The sequence below is a fragment of the Cupressus sempervirens genome, chromosome 2, assembly GCF_028749045.1.
Source record: "Cupressus sempervirens isolate cs-2001-9-10 chromosome 2, ASM2874904v1, whole genome shotgun sequence".
Lineage (NCBI taxonomy): Eukaryota > Viridiplantae > Streptophyta > Pinopsida > Cupressales > Cupressaceae > Cupressus > Cupressus sempervirens.
Window position 1 is genome coordinate 295,713,463 of NC_143119.1, and position 20,532 is coordinate 295,733,994.

Genomic DNA, 20,532 nt, shown 5'->3' on the forward strand with positions numbered 1-20,532 from the left:
ATAACTGATGAAATGGAAAGAGTATCAACTTTATGGATCCCTTGCACAGGAACACCATTAGAAAATGAATTGTTCAAATCCTCTTTTACCATCACAAACTGAAGACTTGATTCTACTTGCACCTAATCCTCACTAACTGCTGCAGACATGAGAGTCAATTTACTGCTTGCATTTACAATCATTTCCAAATGTCTTGTGTTTACAATTGATCCTGCATTCTTCATGCGATGAGCTCTGATAATGTATTCAATTCCATTTTTAAACAAATGATACTTGTTATGTTCCTTGTAGAAGATAGCTTTCCTATCATATAAGTATGGGCTACCCAACACAATCCCACAAATATCAAGTGGAACCACATCAAATTCAACCTCGTCTATGAACTTAGATGATATTGCAAATCTTAACTTACATTGCTTAGTGACTCGCAATCTGTTATCATTGCACACCCAGCCTAATGGATAAGGTCTCTTATGTGGCTTAGTTTCCAATCTCAACTGTTTAACAACTTCTTCTGAAATCAGATTAACTTGGGAACCACTATCTACCAATGTATTGATTTTAGTGTTCTTCGAAATCACCCTTATGTGAAAAAGTTTAGATCTTTTACTATCTTCAGGAACAACATGACTTTTTGAAGTGGAAGCATATGAAACATCAATAGTAGAATCGGCAAAAACTTTACCTTTCAAACCCACAGCTGATATTGTTGTCTCATCACCAGAATTTGATCCAAGATCCTAAACAACAACTGTAGACTTTTGTTTTCCTTTATGATCCTTAAACCACTTTGGTTTCAACTCTAGATGCAATTTCCAACACTTTTCTTCTGTATGTCCTTACTTTTGACAATGTGAACAAGTATGCTTGTCACCTTCCTCTTTCTTCATCGTGGTTGCTTTCTTGCCCTTATTTTGTCCTTCAGGAGGAACAAATTCCTTCTTTCAACTAAAGCTTATGTTTCCTCCACCTACTTCAATATGAGTTGCTTGAACACATACTTCATCAAAATTAGAAGGACTAAACCTCAATATCATATGCTTCAAATATGAATGCATTCCACCTATATACTTTAACAAAGTATCTTGTGTATAAAGAGGAATTCCAAGAGTTAATGCCTTCTTCCTAAACACCTATGCATACTCTTGTACTAATTGTCCTTTACCTTACCTTAGATTTTGCCAATCTATAATGGCTTGTTGCATATAACCCAACAGATAAAACTATTTCTTCAAAGCAGAAGTAAATTCATACCAAGTTGAAATGATTTTACCATGTATAGCAAGAACATCCTGGATCTTCATTTCCCACCAGACTAATGCAGTGCCTCCCATCTTGAGAGTAGCTAGCTAGATTTTGGAAGAATCATCCAAAATATTTTGAACCCTACAATACACTTCGATCTGCTTAAGCCAATTATCCAATTTTTCAGCATCCAATTCACCATTATATACGGGAAAATCAAACTTTATGTCAAGCTTTAACAAGGGTGTCTTCCCAAAATGTTTCTTTTTAGAAGAAGTAGATAAAGAAGAAGAAGACAATGAAGAAGATGGGGATGGAGGTTCAGGAGGGTCACTACCACCTCCTACTCCTTTGCCTTTGCCATCTTTTGGTGAATATTTTGCTTCCTCCTTCTTCTTAGCCTTATCTGCCTTTCTCAATTGTCGTTCATGTCTCTCTTGTAGAAGAATGTCCACCAAATCTTTCAACTTCACAAAAGCTCTCTGGAAGGCTTCCGCATCAAACTCAGAAAGATTTTGTTCATATGCCATGATTTGTGGAAAAGTTCTTCTTTTTCCAATCTCGGGATTGAACTTTGCAAGTTCACCTTCTCCTTGTTTCAACTTCAACCTGGTTAACATTCACCACCTGTAATTTCACTGCAAAAACAAGCTTTGATAGCAAACTTGATCTGATTTAGGATCTATAAGATTATGACTTAATCCCAACAATCAGATATACTTCTTGATCCAGGCAGTAAATGCATGGCTATGTTCCTTAAACTATTGAAATTACATAGAAGAGGATTAAAGAACTGATATAGAGGAATTTTAACAATTATGTGCAATTAAATAATACTTTTACTGAAGCAAATTAATGTAATTGAAAAATGCAATAAAAGAACATCACATAATTGATAGAAAGAGATGAGAAAAGAGTCAAAACACGATTTGATCTCGGAGTTCGCCCTGTTAGGACTACGTCTCCGGGTCTAGCTCCAACTAGTGGATCGATCCGATTAACTCCAAATCAAGTACAATGTTTTACAAATTCAACCCCTTGTAGAACAACAACATCACATTGCTCCGTTGTTCGGGACTGAAAATACGTCCTCCAAAATTTCTCTCTCCTTAAGGATTTAATTGCATAAAAATCCTCAATATTCTATCAGCATAATGCTCACATCAATTCTCCACAATTCATCTATCAATTTTCCATCAATTGCTTCCAACTGAATACCTATGTTCAATGTTTTGAAAATGACCCTATCCTCCCTTTTTATACAAAATAATTTGCCTAAAATGGCTTATAACCAAAAATTACAAAAATAGGGCATCAAAAAATTACCCCCTTCGAATAACCCCCTTTGCCTTTTATAATTTTGGCATTTATAACCAAATTTGGGGTTTATTTATTAATAAAATAACAAATAAACCCATTTAAAAGGTGGGCGGTCGGGTTGTTAACACTTAAATTAAACATAACACATGTATGTTTTAAATCGCATATGCAACACAATAGCTGCCTTGTCTTTTAACACCTACGCGGTTGGGGGTTCAACCCCCGCTAGTAGCCATCTTCTAACTAAACTAGCCACAACCATTGTTTAAATAGAATGTTTGTTGTAATATTCTTGAGCACCATGGGTTACTTTTAATAACTAGTGGTCTGGGGTTCAATTCCCCCCACTAGCCACTTGCCGACTTCCTCCTCACTACTAGTCATTCCACATTGCTGATGTGGAATTTCTTCGCCTCACCATGTGGATATTGGTAATGCCACGTTAGCTTGCCAACCGAACTTCTAAGTGCTAGGTGGCTTCCTTGCCATACACGTGGCACCCAAAATTTTTTTCCACTTAGAATGCCACGTGTCAAATTTTGACTAGCTATTGAACACTATGATGATGTCATCCATATGGCCATGCCACATCATCAACCACTTTGGTCAACTAAGCTTTGACTGAGCATAACTTTCTTGTACGAGCTCTGTTTTTGACGAAATGAATGTTTCCAGAAAGCTCTCGATGAGACTTTCATTTTGATGCCAACTATGACTAATTTTGGAGAGTTCAAAAATTTTCCTCTCTAACAGCCTTTGACCAAGGTTTGACCAACCTTTGACTGGTCATATCGTTAGCATACAGACTCCTTTTTCGCCCGTTCGAGTTGCATTGGATTCAAAATTTTGAGGACTTCAATCTGGTATTGATTATTGGAGTTTTGGAGATACTTCAAAATGCAATGAAAATATCCTCCAAATCATCGGTATAGTCTTTTTCATCGAGAAGATTAAATCTCTTAGGCTTTTTTTTTTCTGTTATTTGTATGCATTGGGTTTAATCTCAAGGTTGAATAATTAGATACAGTGATAGATTTTTTAGATGAGACTTTGAATTAAGAAGATCTGTGATGCACACAATTGGAGATCTTTTTTAGTTCCCTTGATGTTATTTCATACGAAGTTAGATAATTGATATGAACCACATTCTTTGTGTGCACTGAGTAATCTTGTATGGTTTAAACTAAACTAAATATTGCTAAGTAATGCAACTTTTCATGAGGCACATTTTTTGTGCTCAACAAGAAGTAGTAGAGTTTGTGAGGTGAATCTTGAAGTATCTTTAGGACACATTATGTAATTTATTTATTACCTTGTAAAATGGATCTTGAGTTGACAATGAGTATAGGGATTATTTGAGTAGGACATGTGGATGGTGGATTGTTTAACTAAGGGTATATGGCTATCTTATTTTTATAATATAGTTGGTTGGATGGGATATAAACAAGTTTGGGTTCATCTATTGATTATGCTTTGGGAGACAAATTCAATGATAGCTACTCAAGCATGTTAGATAAAGATTTGTGCTCAAGGACATTATTTAGGTATCTAGTTAGAAGAAAGTTGGAGTGTCACCAACATGCCTAAGAATCATACGTTTATGTATACTTAAAGCACATTCATGTGCAGTTATATATGTTGAAGTTATTTTAGTTATCATATAAGTAAACTTAATGTATGAGTAAATTGTTTCCATCCATATTGATTTGAGGGGGTAAAGGATTCATTATGAAGATGATTGAGTATTAATTAATTTTGTGCATTTCATGAAGCATTAAATAATGGTGAATTACTCTCAAGATTGGTTATCACTTTAACGTATATATAAGAATTTTGTGATGGAATCATTCATCACTTAATCATATTGTACTTGTTGATTTTGACTGGAGTTGGGCACTTGACTTGGATAGTTTTTTGAAGAGATAATAGTTGGATCTCGTTTAATATTGGGATGGTCTCATTGAGATGGCACCAATAGTTTCTCATTTGTTAGAAAAATATGGCATCTTGCATGGTTTCTTCTTGGCTAAGAATGTGGTCTTCATGTTAAGAGTTGAAACATAATATTATACTATAACTATTCTTGTTACTAAAAATACATTGGTTTCAAAGCTTTATAGTTTTTTGTCACACTTTTAAATTCTTGTGTGTATAGTTTATATCAAAATGTTGGTAGAATGTTTATAAACCACTATGACATTTTTTCTTGTAGGATTAAGGTATAATTTAGTTTTGTACTATTTTAATGTTCACAACTATTTATGCTTCCTTCCATTTTGTATGCATTTAGAATGAGAAGATATTTGATTTTGGTATTGGAAGTGCAAATTTTATTTTAGTCATAAGTTGAAGTATAGGAAACTATATGGACAAAATTAGGTGTTAAAAAAAAGATTGAAAGTGAGTGAATTAAAGTGATAAGTAGGAGATATTTTCCACAAGAAGTCAAATTGTGAAGTGTTGAGGCTTTTGTACACAATAATACTATTACATGTTGGTGTTAATAGATATTAGAGAACAACTAAGCACTCCACTTAGATTAAGTAAATATTAGGATTAAATATATAAATTATAATATTATTTGTGATATTGCTACCAAGATTCAATTGTGTAGTTTTGAGTCAAACTCATTGACCCCATGTGTCATGAGTAGTGGTTCACATTACCCATCTCTCTTGAGAATGAATGAAACACTTAAAACACATTAGATCTAGGTGATGCTCATAAGGGTGAAGCATTGGGACTTCCCCAGAGGTCACCCATCCTAGTACTACTCCAACTTGAGCGTGCTTAACTATATAGTTTCCTATAGGTTACACCGACTCTTCTTGCAACCCCATTTGCAAAACCTTCACTGAGTATTGTACCTTATGAACCTTTCATCAGAAAGCCCCTTAAGCTTGTCAATTGATAAGTATGAGATATTTTCCACAACAAATCAAATTTGTGATATTTCTATCAGGATTACATTTGTGCAGTTTTGAGTCAAACTCATTAAGCCCATGTTTCATGACTAGTGGTTCACATAACCCATCTCTCATGACAATGAATGAAACAATTAACACACATTGGATTTAGGTCATACTCATAAAGGTGAAGCACCGAGACTTCCTAGGAGGTCACCCATCCCAGTATGTAGCTTGAGAATGCTTAACTATGAATTTTCCTCCATGGTTACACCCACTTTGCTTGCAACCCTATTTGCAAAACCTTCACAAGTGTTGTGTCTTATGAACCATTCATTAGAAAGCCCCTTAAGCTCATCAATTGATAAGTAAGAGATATTTTCCATGGCATGTCAAATTTGTGATATTGCTATGAGGATTCAACTTTGCAATTTTGAGTTAGACTTATTGATCCCATGTTTCATGAGTAGCGGTTCACATAACCCATCTCACACTGGACCTAAGTAATGCTCATAGAGGTGAAGCATCAAGATATTATATTAGATTTTAATGGTAGAGTAGTTGTCAAAAAGTGATTTACCAATACTTGTATTTTTCTATGATCTCTTCTTTAGAGAAGACATTTTTTTTTCTACTTGGTTTATAGCCATGTTTGTTGAGATCATCTAATCATGAATCGAGATTGTCTTCAAAGTATAAACTTGCAAACTTGATCTTGCCAATTCTCATTGTCTACTTTATACTTTTCTTTTATCTTTGATATATTGATACTTGCAAGGATTAACAATTGCTCCAAATACTTTTGGAACTTTACTAGACTAGAAATGGTCAAATTCTCTTTGTCAAACCATTGGATCGCTGACATTTGAACGAAAATATAAACATGTTTGTTAGTTCTCTAATAAATAATTTAATTAAATTGATTACAAGTTATATTCCTTCTACAATTTGAAGTTTATATGTACTCAATGTTTTACATGTCTTCAACATCTTTTATATGATTTCAAACGTTAAAATGTGTTTAATAATAATCAAACATAAAAATCAACATAATGTATATAGTAATCTCTAGCACCTATGAAAAATCAACAAACATAGAATAGGTTTCAATTTTTCAATTTATATATATATATATATAAGTTTTATGAAGATAAATCAGTATTTAAACCCTAATGGTAGTCACGCACGTGCGTGTCATTACTTTTGTGTCGTTTCCTCTCCATAGAAAGACGTGCGGATCTTTTGGTTGGATCAATCATATCTCGCTGCAGCTTTCCTTTGCTTTTCCAATAAATAAACATTTGCACTTCCTCTGAAAATTAAGTTCAATATTTTCTGTTTATTTAAATATTTGATATCGGTAACGCTAACTTTCCATGTACTTTATAATTGATTCGATATTAGTCATGTTAAATTGAATTATTGGTCTAGAAAGCATTTGTTTGATTTTGTGCTTTACAAATTTTTATTAGAATACATCCTATGATTTCCTTTTTGTCTCGCGTGTAATGGAGGAACTACGGGGACTCTTTTGTCCTTTTGTGATGAATGCATTCATTAGCATTTGTCCATGAGGAAAAAACACCATGCACTTCAAGGAAGAAAGTTTGAACCTAACAATTTAGTATAGATTTATATGCATTTTCTAATTTAGAATAAAAAAATCTATTCATGATGCGAATGTTGGAGTAATGTAGTGATTATAATTTTTAAAGGAAGTGGGATATGATATTCATATTTGTAAAAGATAAATATAAACTTTTAATTTTATGTTTTGAATATTGGGTTATTTAAACAATTATTATTGGGTATTTTAGTATGGCATCAACTATCCTCCCTATAAAACACACTAAAACTCAAACTATTTTTTTGTTTTCCTTTTTCGTTGAAAATATACTGATTTTTTCTCAATTTTTTGTTTTTTTATTACAAAACATGCAAATCATGAAGAACTAATGCTGAAATTTAAAAAAATCTATTGTGTTTTTCAATTTTCAATTTTTTTGGGTCAAAGGTGCATTTTGTAGGGAGGATAGTCGCGTCCTTATAGTATTACATGAGCATTATCAAATTATTACATTTGTTTACACCATCTTAGTTTTAAAACATGTTTGTTTGTTGTCTTTTGTCTTTCCTCCAAAGCTATTAAAATTGTTCAACTATGGTATAATTGGAGAGATTATTGTTAATGTAAATAATTAATTAATATTGCACTTAAGTTTACCTAGGATAATGCATTTTTATATTAGTTGTCATGTAGACACTTAGGAATATGCATAGACATATGAGTTGTCTTGTTGACAACACAAGAGTTAGCAACTTATTTGAGCACATGGTGTCTACAACATCTCTTTATGAGATACACCTATGTAAACTTATCCTCTCATCATCACACAAACTCCTATGCTCAATGGAGGATAATCCACTCTTGGTGGACATGTACTTAGTTGTAATCTATTCATGATGCGAATGTTGGAGTAATGTAGTGATTCTAATTTTTAAAGGAAGTGGTACATGATATTCATATTTGTAAAAGATAAATATATACTTTTTATTTTTAGTTTTGAATATTGGGCTATTTAAACAATTATTATTGGGTATTTTAGTATGGTGTCGACTGTCCTCCCTATAAAACACACTAAAACTCAAACTATTTTTTTCTTTTTCTTTTTCATTGAAAAATTAGTGATTTTTTCTCAATTTTTCTGTTTTGTTTTTTATTACAAAACATGGAGATCATGAAGAACAAATGTTGAAATTAAAAAAAAATTCATTGTGTTTTTCAATTTTCTATTTTTTTGTCAAAGGTGAATTTTGTAGGGAGGATAGTCTTGTTCTTTTAGTATTATGTGAGCATTATCAAATTATTACATTTGTTTATACCATCTTAGTTTTAAAGCATGTTTGTTTGTTGTCTTTTATCTTTCCTCCAAAGCTATTAAAATTGTTCAACTATGGTCTGATTGGAGATATTATGAACCTCACAATTCAACTCGTAGCAAAGATGGTTATAAGCATTCTTGATTCTTGTGAACATAGTTTAGCATTATCATAGTGTGATTCATGCACCATATGATACTTGAATGTACCTTTTCAACTCTAGTTGGACAATTTTTATTATTGGTGGTAGTACATATTGTACACTCGAAAGTGTCCCACTATAAACCCTTCTATCCAAATGATTCCATGAGTTTGGAATGCTTGGATGCCAACTTAGAGCTCCCTATTCACGAAGTGCAAGAGAGTGTATTTCAAGTTCAAGGGCTCTCAGTTGAGCCTTAGGAATACTCTTCTTGCTAGTAAACTATGCAATGGGAGGTTCCAAAGACAAGATGCAAGAATGCAAATGTCTCAAGGAGTTCCTCAAGAATGCAATGCAAGTATGGAAACTAAGCTAAGATGATAATGCAAAATGCAGCTATGCTAAAACATGTATGAGAGTGTTACAATCCAACTATTAGACTATATGATTTAAGCTACATGTAAAAATGAAAGCTAAGCTAAGCTAGAATGCCATGGATGAGAGAATGTAGACAAGAAAGAGAAGTTCTCCACAAAGCTCTAAAGAAAACTGTTAGAAAACCTACAGCATAACAATACTCAAAAGATGGATGGATTGAGGGGGAAATCTCTCTCCCTTTTAAAGTCATATGGACGGTAGAGATCAAGATGAAGATGGTGGATGATCAATGGTGGAATTTGAAAAGAGGAGTGATCCATGTGCACACACAAGTCAACCAATAGAATATAAGTTGACTTGTCATATAAGACAAAAGTCACAAAGCCTTTTCTTTTAATTGCAAAATAGAAAAAGGACTTTATGTGTGCCCTTTAATTGGGTTAGAAGAATGGGGTCCTTTATTTAATTCAAATGGGACATGTTCTTTTAATCAAATAATGAACTTAGGATGGCATGGTCAAACTATAGGTTATAATCAAATAAATTAATTATTAGCAATTTGGTCTAGGTAAATGATTAAATTAATTTAGCCAAAATGTTGAAAAGGGGGCTAATAGTCGAGATGACTATTTTTAGGTGATTACATTTGCCCGTCTTTGACTAATGCATGATTGATCTGGGAACACATTATGTCAAAAAAAATAGAAAGCCAAGTAGGCGGTGATAGATATAGATATCTAATTTTGAAGAACGAAATGTAGAAAAAGATAGCAAGTCCTAAATGTACAACCTGATAGTGGTAGTACTAAACACTAAGAAAAGATGATGTCAGAATTCAAGAAGAATGCTAACACTTAGCAAAGTAGATAGATCGAGAACAAGTGAGAAGATCAAACAAATGCTCCTAAGAAATAGATAGCTATAGCAATCAATAATAGATTATTTCTGCCCCCTCGAGATCGAAATTGAAATGAGGTAAGGGGATGCAAAAATCGGCTAGACATGAGAAAATTAGAATGTAGCAATGCCCAAGATGACAGATAGATGATTAGAACCCAAGAATGACTATAAGAAACTGATAACATGCCCCAGTTTGACTAGAGTTGACCTTGAAGGATATAGCATAAAAATTAGGTTGAAACGAGTAGAAAGGTGATTTTAGACATGAAACAGTGAATTAAAGTAGATATGAAGTATGAAAATGATGAAGACATGAAGAAATGAAGATGCTCCAGTGATGATTCAGAGATTAGACCTCAAAAGGTCAGCTAACTGCTCAGAAGAAAGTAGAATTTTAAAAGATAATTTTGACCATCAAGATGAACTCGAATTTGGATTTTGATCCCAAAAATGAATCTAGGACGTCAAAATTATTTAAGAGGTCAAAAATTTATATAATGTGATGATAAGATAGAAAAGAGATGAAGCGAAAGATTAAGAAGGTGAAAAGACATGAACAAGAAGAAAGTAAAGAAATATATGAAAGGAGTTAGCCGATATGTCTGTGAAAAGATGAAGAGAGAGCTCTCCCCATAAGCAAGAATGCAATACTAAGCTAGAAAATGAACCTAAAATGCAAGCTAATATGAAAAGTGGTTTACCAACAAGAAGTGCATAACATTTAGACTCTTAATTTCATCATTGAGCATTTATTAGGGACATCATGAGATCATACAAGCATCACTAGTATAACTATGAGGATATGAATATGATTGATATCAGATAGGTATGTGGAAATCCAATCTAAGCATTAGAGACATGTAAGTCAAGATAACTATGCAATTAGATTCCCTAAGTTTAATTTAGCAGGATTACACCTGTATCAAGGCATAAGTGCCAGGATAAACCCCAAGTGTGGTCTTGCGAAATAGTCAAGGATGATACATTTGTAAGTCAAAATGTTGAATAGGTCAAGCATAAATGCTTACAACACTATAGACAAACAAAGTATACCCACAAGCAGAAATCAAGAAAATATGTCCCATGCCCTTAGTCTTCTAGTCAATGACATCCTAGAAAGACTATTAGGGAGGAACACATGCAAAGAAATCATCATAGACAACACACAAAGTAGATAAAGATTAGCATAGCTTAGTTGTTTAAGTGTTAAAGTGCGTGTGTGTAAGTCACTTGGCCATTTCTTCAAGACTTGATTCTGATAGTGAGAAATATCGTGACATCGAAGACTGTAGGTAAACTATCTAAAAAGTGTTAAAAAACACTTGATGTCAAGGTGGGGGAAGTGTTGAGAAACACTGTTTTGTGAGTTATCAAAGAAACCCTAATGCACAAGAATACCTCAATAGGCTAAGTAGCTATGCCCCCAAGACAAGGACAAGAAACAATTCCAACCCAGGAAATGTGTAGCAAAGTAGGTGATTGAGACTAATAGACATAGTTGCAAGGGTTTCAAGTAGTGCCTATTTCTAGGTTTTCACCACTTGACAAATTTTTTTTTTAGGACTTTTTTCTTTGGTGATACATCAAAGTGCCTATTGCTAGGTTTTCACTAAGATGATGGTTTTTTCCAAGACATTTTCTGATTTTTAAATTTTTTTTTTGGAATTTTTAGAATAATTTAGAGATTACTAGTTCTCAAGAAAGATCACATCATTTTCTCCCAATGTCTAGAAAGGTATAGGACACGATGGAGAAACAAGCTAGTGGATAAGTAGAGATGGATAAGAAAGGAGTATGAAGCAAGTGACAGTGATCCTCAAGGACTGACTCCTCAAGGGTACCCAAGCTAGGGAAAGAGGTGAAATAGTCATATGAAGCATGTTTTGGATAAGCAATGGAAGTAATGAGAAAGATAGCGTGTAGGATAAATGGTGAAGCCAACAAGTGAGATAGCATGAAGTGTGTAGTCCAAAAGAGTAGCCATGTCAAGAGACCTATGAGAACCATGTTTCATTTATTATGATTGAGACCAAGGGGTCAACTAGATAGGATAGCGATGGGATAGAGTAATAAAAATAAATCTCAAGATGGAGGCTATGAGGGAATGAGAAAACACAAATAGATAATCTCATGGATAAGATAGCCAATATGCAAAGATAGCTTAACATTGTGAAGATCAAAGAGAGAAGAGGGGATATATGGATGGTGGAAGAATTACACATGATGCCTATTTACCATATTTTCATCATGGTACTTATCCAAGGTACTAGAAGATGTAGTTTCACCATAGGATGCATTTATTTCTCTTTACTTTTGCTACCAAGGTGCCACAAGAAGTGGTTTTCACCAAGGCGCATTTTCATTTAAATTTTTTTTTTTTGAATTTTTTGAATTTTTAGAAAGAGCTCAAGCTTTTTGAATGTAGATAGTGCTCCTATAGGAAAGATAACTCATGATAAGACAAGACCATATAAAGGTATGCTCAAAGATGTTGATAGGGTGATGAAAGAGAAATGGTAGCAGGAAGAATATATTGAGGATAAGAGTTCATGTATAGAAAGTAAGTGTAAGCTTTAGAGGATTTCATGAGGGTAGTTGAAATATTGGACAAGATCAACATTGACACACACCTTGAAGGGTATTGGAACAATGGAGGAATCATGGATGAAATAGCTTGAGATTTAGATGTAGGAGGTGGTAGAAGAGATTTGGAAAAAAGTGGAGTGGAAGGCTTTGGAATATTTTTAGGAAGATTTTTGGAAGAAGATGGAATGGAAGCCTTTGGAAGCTTGAATGTCAACTTTGAAGTATTTTCAATATTCAAGTCTTCTAAAAGAGACTTGGGAATCCATATAGCTTTAGATTTTCCTTTGGATACTTCAAAACACATTTCTTCAATAATGGGTTTAGGAACCTATATTTTCTTTGATTTAGCTTTTTTAATAGTGTACCTTTGCAGTCTCTTTTGTGCATTCTCCTTCTTAGCATTCACATGTCGATTAGATGGGACATAGTGATCTTCATTTTTCAATGGATTCTTATGTTTATTCTCACTTCCAAAGGACTTGGGATTTGTGGATGAATAAGGATGATATGACTAGTTTAGATGTATAGATGGGTGAAAAGTCATCAAGGATGAGTGTCTTTGTTGATCTTGAGGTATTATAGGAGTGAATGTAGGAGATGGAGGAACATAAGGCCCCAAAATGGATGGAAGGTTTGAATGCTTTAGCTTAGATGGATAAGGACCAAGGATAGATTTAGAAGATGCAAAGGGATAGTGGGAAGGGATATCAACATCTTTAGAATGAGCAACATGGTCAAAGCCATCAATAGACTCATAAGTACCTTTGATAGGAACAATATTTTTAATAGAAGCACTTGAAGCTTGAGCACAATTTTGAAGTGGATATGGGGAAGTAGAACATGAGGGGATGCTTTGATCTTGACAAGTAGCTTTGGATAGCATATGAAGAGAACTTTTCTCATAATTTTCAGTAAGCTCAAGGGAGATAATGGAAGTGGTATCTTCATCATACTTGGGGGATGTAAAAGACATAGGATATGGAGGGGTGAAATTTTGAAGATGAAAGGGTGCTTGATCTTGATCTTTCTTGACATATATAGCTTTTTCTTTTTGAGGGTCCTCTTGACATGGAGCTCCTTCTAAGGACAAGGGAGAATGAAGAGTGAATGAAGTAGTGCATGGATTAGGCATAGTAGTGCATGAAGGTTGAGGATATTTAGGATTAGTAGCATGGAAAAGGTTTGTAGCCAAGTGAAGGTTAGCTTGAGTTTCTTTTAGAGGTAGCCCTTGAGAGTACACATATTGCATATGGAAAGCACTAGGTTTTTTGCTTGATGGAGGCACGTTGGAAAGCTTTGAAGTGTTGGGAGATGCACGAGTGTTGGAAGAAGTGGAGGTATCAAGGAAACCATCACTAGACATAGGTTCATTAATATGATCTTTCTCAAGAAAAGTATCCTCATCACATGAGTCATTAGAGGTATCAATAATTCCATTATCAATAAGATCTTGGATTTTATGTTTCAGCTCAATGCAATGTAAAGTACTATGCTCATTATGTCGATGATAAGCACAATAGATATCCAAGAATGGGTTTCCATATGAGCTAGACTTAGGTAACTTGATGAGCTTGGTGCTAAGAAGTGTTTGCAAAGTGTCATCATAAGAATCTTCCAAGGGAGCAAAAGTTCTATCAAAATTATGTGTAGAGTCCTTTTTTTGTTTCTCAAGTGAATGGTATGCATCCATGTCTTCATCATTGTATTGGTCAAAGATAGGTCCATCATGATATCTTGGAATAGGCTCAAAGTAGGTATCACTTTCTTTCTCTCTAAGGAGGTCTTTAGATCTAGAAGATGAAGACATTTGATGTCTTGGAGTAGAATATGTAGATCTCAAAGAAGATGAACCATGTGTATGTAAAGGTCTTAAGGGAGAATTATTTAAGAATGCAATCTTCTCCTCTAACCTTTTCTCAAGTTTAGACTTCATTTCTATCATGCGCTTAGAGAAATGAAGGTAAGAAAGATAATTTGTCTCTTCTAGTTCTTTGTATTGTGTATATATATCTTGAAACTCTTTAGTGGCATGGAGGATATCATGATCATCTAGATTTGATTGAGGTTTGGTAGCACAAGGTTTGAACACCTTAGTAGTAGACAGATAATCAAGCATGAAGGAGACTAGAGGAAGCTAACAAGGTGACACAAGATAACTTGATGTCCAAACTAGAGAGATAGATTATTCACTTGCCAATATAGTAAAGATAGAGTAAAGTGACTTGTCAAGAAAGTGTCCAAGTTACTTACGACACTAGTGACTCCACTCAGGAGCTAGGCAAGAAGCCAATAGTCAAGTAGATAGAGCAAGTGAGGTGACAAGTGAACAAATTTCCCAACCTAAGAGTGCAGTCAAGAAATCAAGGTAATCATTTTAGCAAAAGCATAACTAGCAAGCATGCATAGACCATGAAGACAAAAAGGCCAAGAGCACTAAGACCAAAGAGCCACTTTAAGCATGTTTAAGCACTAGAGACATAACAAATCACAACTAAATGATGAAACCCCCCTTAGTAAGTAACACAAGAAAATGTTTGCACTTGACATTTTGACTTGGTTGACAAAGTTTGACAATAATTGATAGCATAGCAAATTTGATGTTCAAAAGCAATTTCTTTCCAAGAAAGATAGTGACACATGGAGTATTCTTCAAACAATCAAGCAAGGGAAAAAGCAACCTTGCATGATATAAGAATATGTGAGGTCTCAAAAGAAATCCCTAGAATTATCGTCATGTGTATGTTCAAAAGATTTTCACAGGTATACCACATTCGAGAACACATCAAACAATATCTACCTAAAGGACATGGTTCATTGCTGAACAACTTGGTCCATGCTTGATGCTCCTTCGACTCACACCAAGTGGTTGCCCACAAGAGATATTGGCTTTGTCATGGAAATTCCATAAGCATAACCAAGGGAACACAGATGGTGGGTGTAAAATCTTGGGGTGATCCGAGTTGTCCACTAAGATCGATCCTTGCACCAAGAAGTTGAGCGGCTAAAAAATGTAGTTACTAACTTAGGGTGTTTAGATAGGGCTTCCATTCATAGTGTTCCTCTTGCTCCCAATTATGGGACACCTCACCTTGTGATGAGTAACCGATCTCGCGACCACAAGAGTACCTTAAGCATTCTTGCCTAGTGATCTCCCTATGGTCAAAATCCCATAAGCGATCACACTAGAAAAAGATAAACACTACATCTACCAAGGTTTTGTGTCCTTGATAGCCTTGAGTTTATAGTGGATTGGAAGAGCTAGGTAATCTGCTTGTCCCCACTTGGGTCATTCCTCTCAGGTTGTCCAAGAGCAGGCCCTCTAAAGGATTCTAAACTACACAAAGAGTGGATCAACTTTTGGAAGTCAAGATTTCTAATTCACCACAAGGGTGAAGAGCATACTCTCCTATTCCAATAATTTTCTCCCAAACATGCCAAGAAGATTCAGTTTCCTCTTACCCTTGAAATCAAATAGTAAGTCAAGATTTCTGATTCACCACAAGGGTGAAGAGCATACTCTCCTATCACCAAAAGATTCCAATTGTAAGTTTTAATGTGCCTAAAAACAAACAATTAGTATATGCCACACATGTAAAAGTAAATAATGAGAAAAATTGGGTTTTTATGCGTTGGGTAGCCCTACAAACAATTGTTAGTAGCCCTTGTGCATTTGAAGCTTTGACATGCGTTCTTTTTATGCAATGTTTCAATTTTTTTCACAAGGATGGCAACCTGCAATCACAACTTGTTAGCACCAAAAATTAGTGTGAAATAACATAAAATATTTCAATAAAAAGTGGTTAGTTTCCTCAAAAATCCAATTTATCTTCCAATCAAGTGTATGCAATGAAAGTGCAAACTAATCACAAATGCTCTCATATTTACTCTTTGCTTTTGACCTAGTCAACAAGATTAGACTTTTTTGCTATGATTTCATATCCAAAAATAGAAATGAAAAGAAGAGAACCCTATTAAAAATCTGAGAGCTTTCCAAAAATGTAAGAAATTCAAAAAAATCTCTTCATTTGTGCCCTAGAGACCCATTTTGTCAAAACATGCCAGATTTATCAAAGAAGGTTTTTGATCCCTAATACGACCTCAAAAGTCAAAACACAAAGAAAGTACCCCCCTTAGATTTCAAAGAAATTTCTGAAAATATAAGTTTTTCTGAAAAATACGCTGATTTGTGATCAAAAAATACTTTTTATGAAAAATAAAGAAAAAATCACAACTTCCGCAAATCATGTCAAAATGCTCTAAAAATCGGACTAAGACATGTTGGATATATACCCAACTTGTACAAAAAATTTTAGAACCAAAATCTAAGCGGTTTAAGAGATATGATCAAATCTTTAAACCAACTAGATTTTTGGCCTTCAAACCAATCTACTTATGAGTTGGCCTTAAAACCAAAGTGTGAATTCTACAAAAGCACTTGATTAGATCCAATATGCTGCTGTAAAAAAATTAGAGATAAGAAATGAAAGCAAATGGAGCTAGAAACTTGATTCATGCCCCACAGTGGGTGCCAAAAATGTACACTCAAAAGTGTCCCACTCTAAACCCTTCTATCCAAATGATTCCATAAGTTTGGAATGCTTGGATGCCGGCTTAGAGCTTGCTATCCACGGAGTGCAAGAGAGTGTATTTCAAGTTTAAGGGCTCTCAGCTGAGCCTTAGGAATACTCTTCTTGCTAGTAAACCATGCAATAGGAGGTTCCAAAGACAAGATGCAAGAATACAAATGTCTCAAGGAGTTCCTCAAGAATGCAATGCAAGTATGGAAACTAAGCTAAGATGATAATGCAAAATGCAGCTATGCTAAAACATGTATGAGAGTGTTACAATCCAACTATTAGACTATATGATTTAAGCTACATGTAAAAATGAAAGCTAAGCTAAGCTAGAATGCCATGGATGAGAGAATGTAGACAAGAAAGAGAAGTTCTCCACAAAGCTCTAAAAAAACCTGTAGCATAACAATACTCAAAAGATGGATGGATTGAGGGGGAAAGCTCTCTCCTTTTTAAAGTCGTACAGATGGTAGAGATCAAGATGAAGATGGTGGATGATCAACGGTAGAATTTGAAAAGAGGAGTGATCCATGTGTACACACAAGTCAACCAATAGAATATAAGTTGACTTGTCATATAAGACAAAAGTCACAAAGCCTTTTCTTTTAATCGCAAAATAGAAAAAGGACTTTATGTTTGCACTTTAATTGGGTTAGAAGAATGGGATCTTTTATTTAATTCAAATGGGACATGTTCTTTTAATCAAATAATGAACTTAGGATAGCATAGTCAAACTATAGGTTATAATCAAATAAATTGATTATTAGCAATTTGGTCTAGGTAAATGATTAAATTAATTTAGCCAAAATGTTGAAAAGGGGGCTAATAGTTTGGATGACCATTTTTAGGTGATTACACATATGTTTGATTAGTAAATCAAGATGTTTAAAAAAAATTCTTTATTTAAAAACTTTGTAATCAATTGGCCCATGTTGTTTTTTCTTGTGCACTTTGCTCTCCATCCATTGAGCCATAGTCACATCAACACCACCTACCGTGTGCTAAAGAATCCCTAGTGATATGAGAACCCATCATATACAAAACACCTCTATGTTCCCTAGATATGAGAATTACAAATAAATAATTGCTTATTATTTATGTATGCATGAAGAATAGTTTATTTAATTGCGAGTAGAGATTTGATTTGATTATTACATAAATGAAATAAAATAAATAAGGGAAATACCCTTAATTAAATATGAATATTTAATTAATTATAATGAGATAGAGTATAAAGATTAAATATTCAATAATTTAAATAAATAATTAAAATCACTTAATTACAAAACTAAAGAGAAATGATGAATTTGCATTTCGAATATAGTAAAAAGATGCAATTTAATTAAATACTAATATTATTTAATCAATTAATCACGATGAATATTAGTAAAGTCATCACATTAAAGCAATTAACAATTTTAAGGTGTCTATGTTTTGCCCCTTTTTGATACAAGAGTTTTTAGGCATTGTTTCAAAGAATAGTTAATAAAAATCATTCCCTAGTATGTTCCTGTGGGAGTAATGTAATGATGAGCTAAATGATGCCCCCTCAAGAGATTGTTTATGTAAGGAAGGCATGAATGATCACTTGACATAAGAAGATGAATGCTAAATGATCATGTGATTCAAGCATCAGTTGATGCTTTGTATTTTTACTTGCATTATGGATGTACCTTTTGCAACTTGAGTTGGACATTTTTATATATTGTTGGTACATATGGACAATTAGTAAATTCAGATATTTTTAAAAATATATTTTAGAAAAAAACTTTGTATTTAGTTAGTCGATGTTGTTTTTTTGTTGTGTGCTTAGTACTCAATCCATCGATCCATTTTCTACATCAACAACACCTATTGTGTTTTAAGGAATCCCCAATGACACGGGAACCCATCCTATGCAGAACCTTTATGTCCCCTATATGTCACCCTTTTCTAACACTTCTTATTTTGTCCATGTTATCACCACAATCATATGGATGGCCAAGTACAAAAACCTAAGAGCTAAGTATTAAGCTTGAAGCTCTTTACTAGGGATTTTTTTTTTCATTTTGTAATAATTTGGGCATATTATATTGATTTTTAAAAAATAATATATTGTCGAAAAAGGTAGTTACATCATTGACTGATCATAGTAATTGTTGATTGAATTTATATCTTTCTAGTTCCTAAGCTCATATTTCTTTGCTACAATATCTAATTTCTATGATTCTTACAATGTTATAGAGTAGCTTTTAATATCCATCCATGGACTTGTTTAAAGATTTTGTCTCAATTATTTATTTGAATTTTTTTAAATACTTGCATCCTCACAGATTACTTGAACATTTAAATAGTTGAAGAGATGTTGTTATGATCTACTCACTCCATTTTGACCATATTTCATGTATCGATGTATGGTTTGACCATTGAAAAGTGTATCATTATCATAGTCATGGGTTACACAATTTATCTTTCTAAATCACTTTAACTAAGGACAGTTATGAGTCTTGGAAATAATGCATTCCAACTCATCGTAAGTTGCTTAACTCTTTGTATCATCTTTATGGACTCATTCATTATTACTACAATAGATATTGTTACCCCAAACTGATGCTGATGATGAACATGGTAAGATAATAGAGAAATGAAAGGTATATAGGAGAATTGGATCAGTTGTTATGTTGTTATTAATGTCAAGCCTATCAACTTGCTGATTTATGTAAGATGCTATATCAATATGAAGTATGTGGTGTTGAGTAATGTTGAGAAGATGAAATAAACTAGTGATGTTAAGTGTGTAAGATTAAGTGGGATGTTGATGAATCAGTATTTGTCAAGGTAATATTAGTTTGATTATTTTACATGAATTCATGAAGTACTAGAATGATTCTCAAAATAGTTATATTTGTTGGTAATAAAGGAATGAAGCTGTGAAGTGAAGAGACAAGGAATCAATGTGTGTTACCAAGCTAGAAATGGTGGTCGATAAGAAAGGATAGTGTTTGGTTGAACTAAACTGAATATATACTACTACACTAAGGATGTGCTAAGTGTTACCAAGCACATAGTGTTAATTGTGTAAATAAGTATGAACATATGAAACAAAGATGTTTAGTTAAACAAGAACACAAGTTGGTAAAGAAGAATAATTTTGGTAAAATCAATTAAAGGATGACATGGAGTGACGATATGGATTAATATAGAAGACTCTAAGGAAGGAGCACAAGTAGTTAGAGAAATCAATAGATGAAAAATGTTAAGTACAAATAAATGGTGAAGATTTAGTGATTGGTTTGAGATCCAAGAAAAGGTCAAGTTCCAAGGTAAGATTGAGATGACATGATTCATCAAATATTTTCTAAGCAATAGATACATTAAATGTGAGTATCAAGATTTGATCGAATAGATGAGAGTAAAAGCCTAATGAATGTGATTTAGTATCCAAATGTGTCTATATAAAGGATGAATGAGAAGGTTAATTTTTCTAATAACCAAGTGAATACATTGAAAAGATAAACAAGTACACAAGGTTATATCGAGCAAAACAAAGTTGAAATAAAGAGTGAATTGAGTGAAGGAAAGTGATGATATGAAGATTGTGTGTTAATCAACCAACAACAAA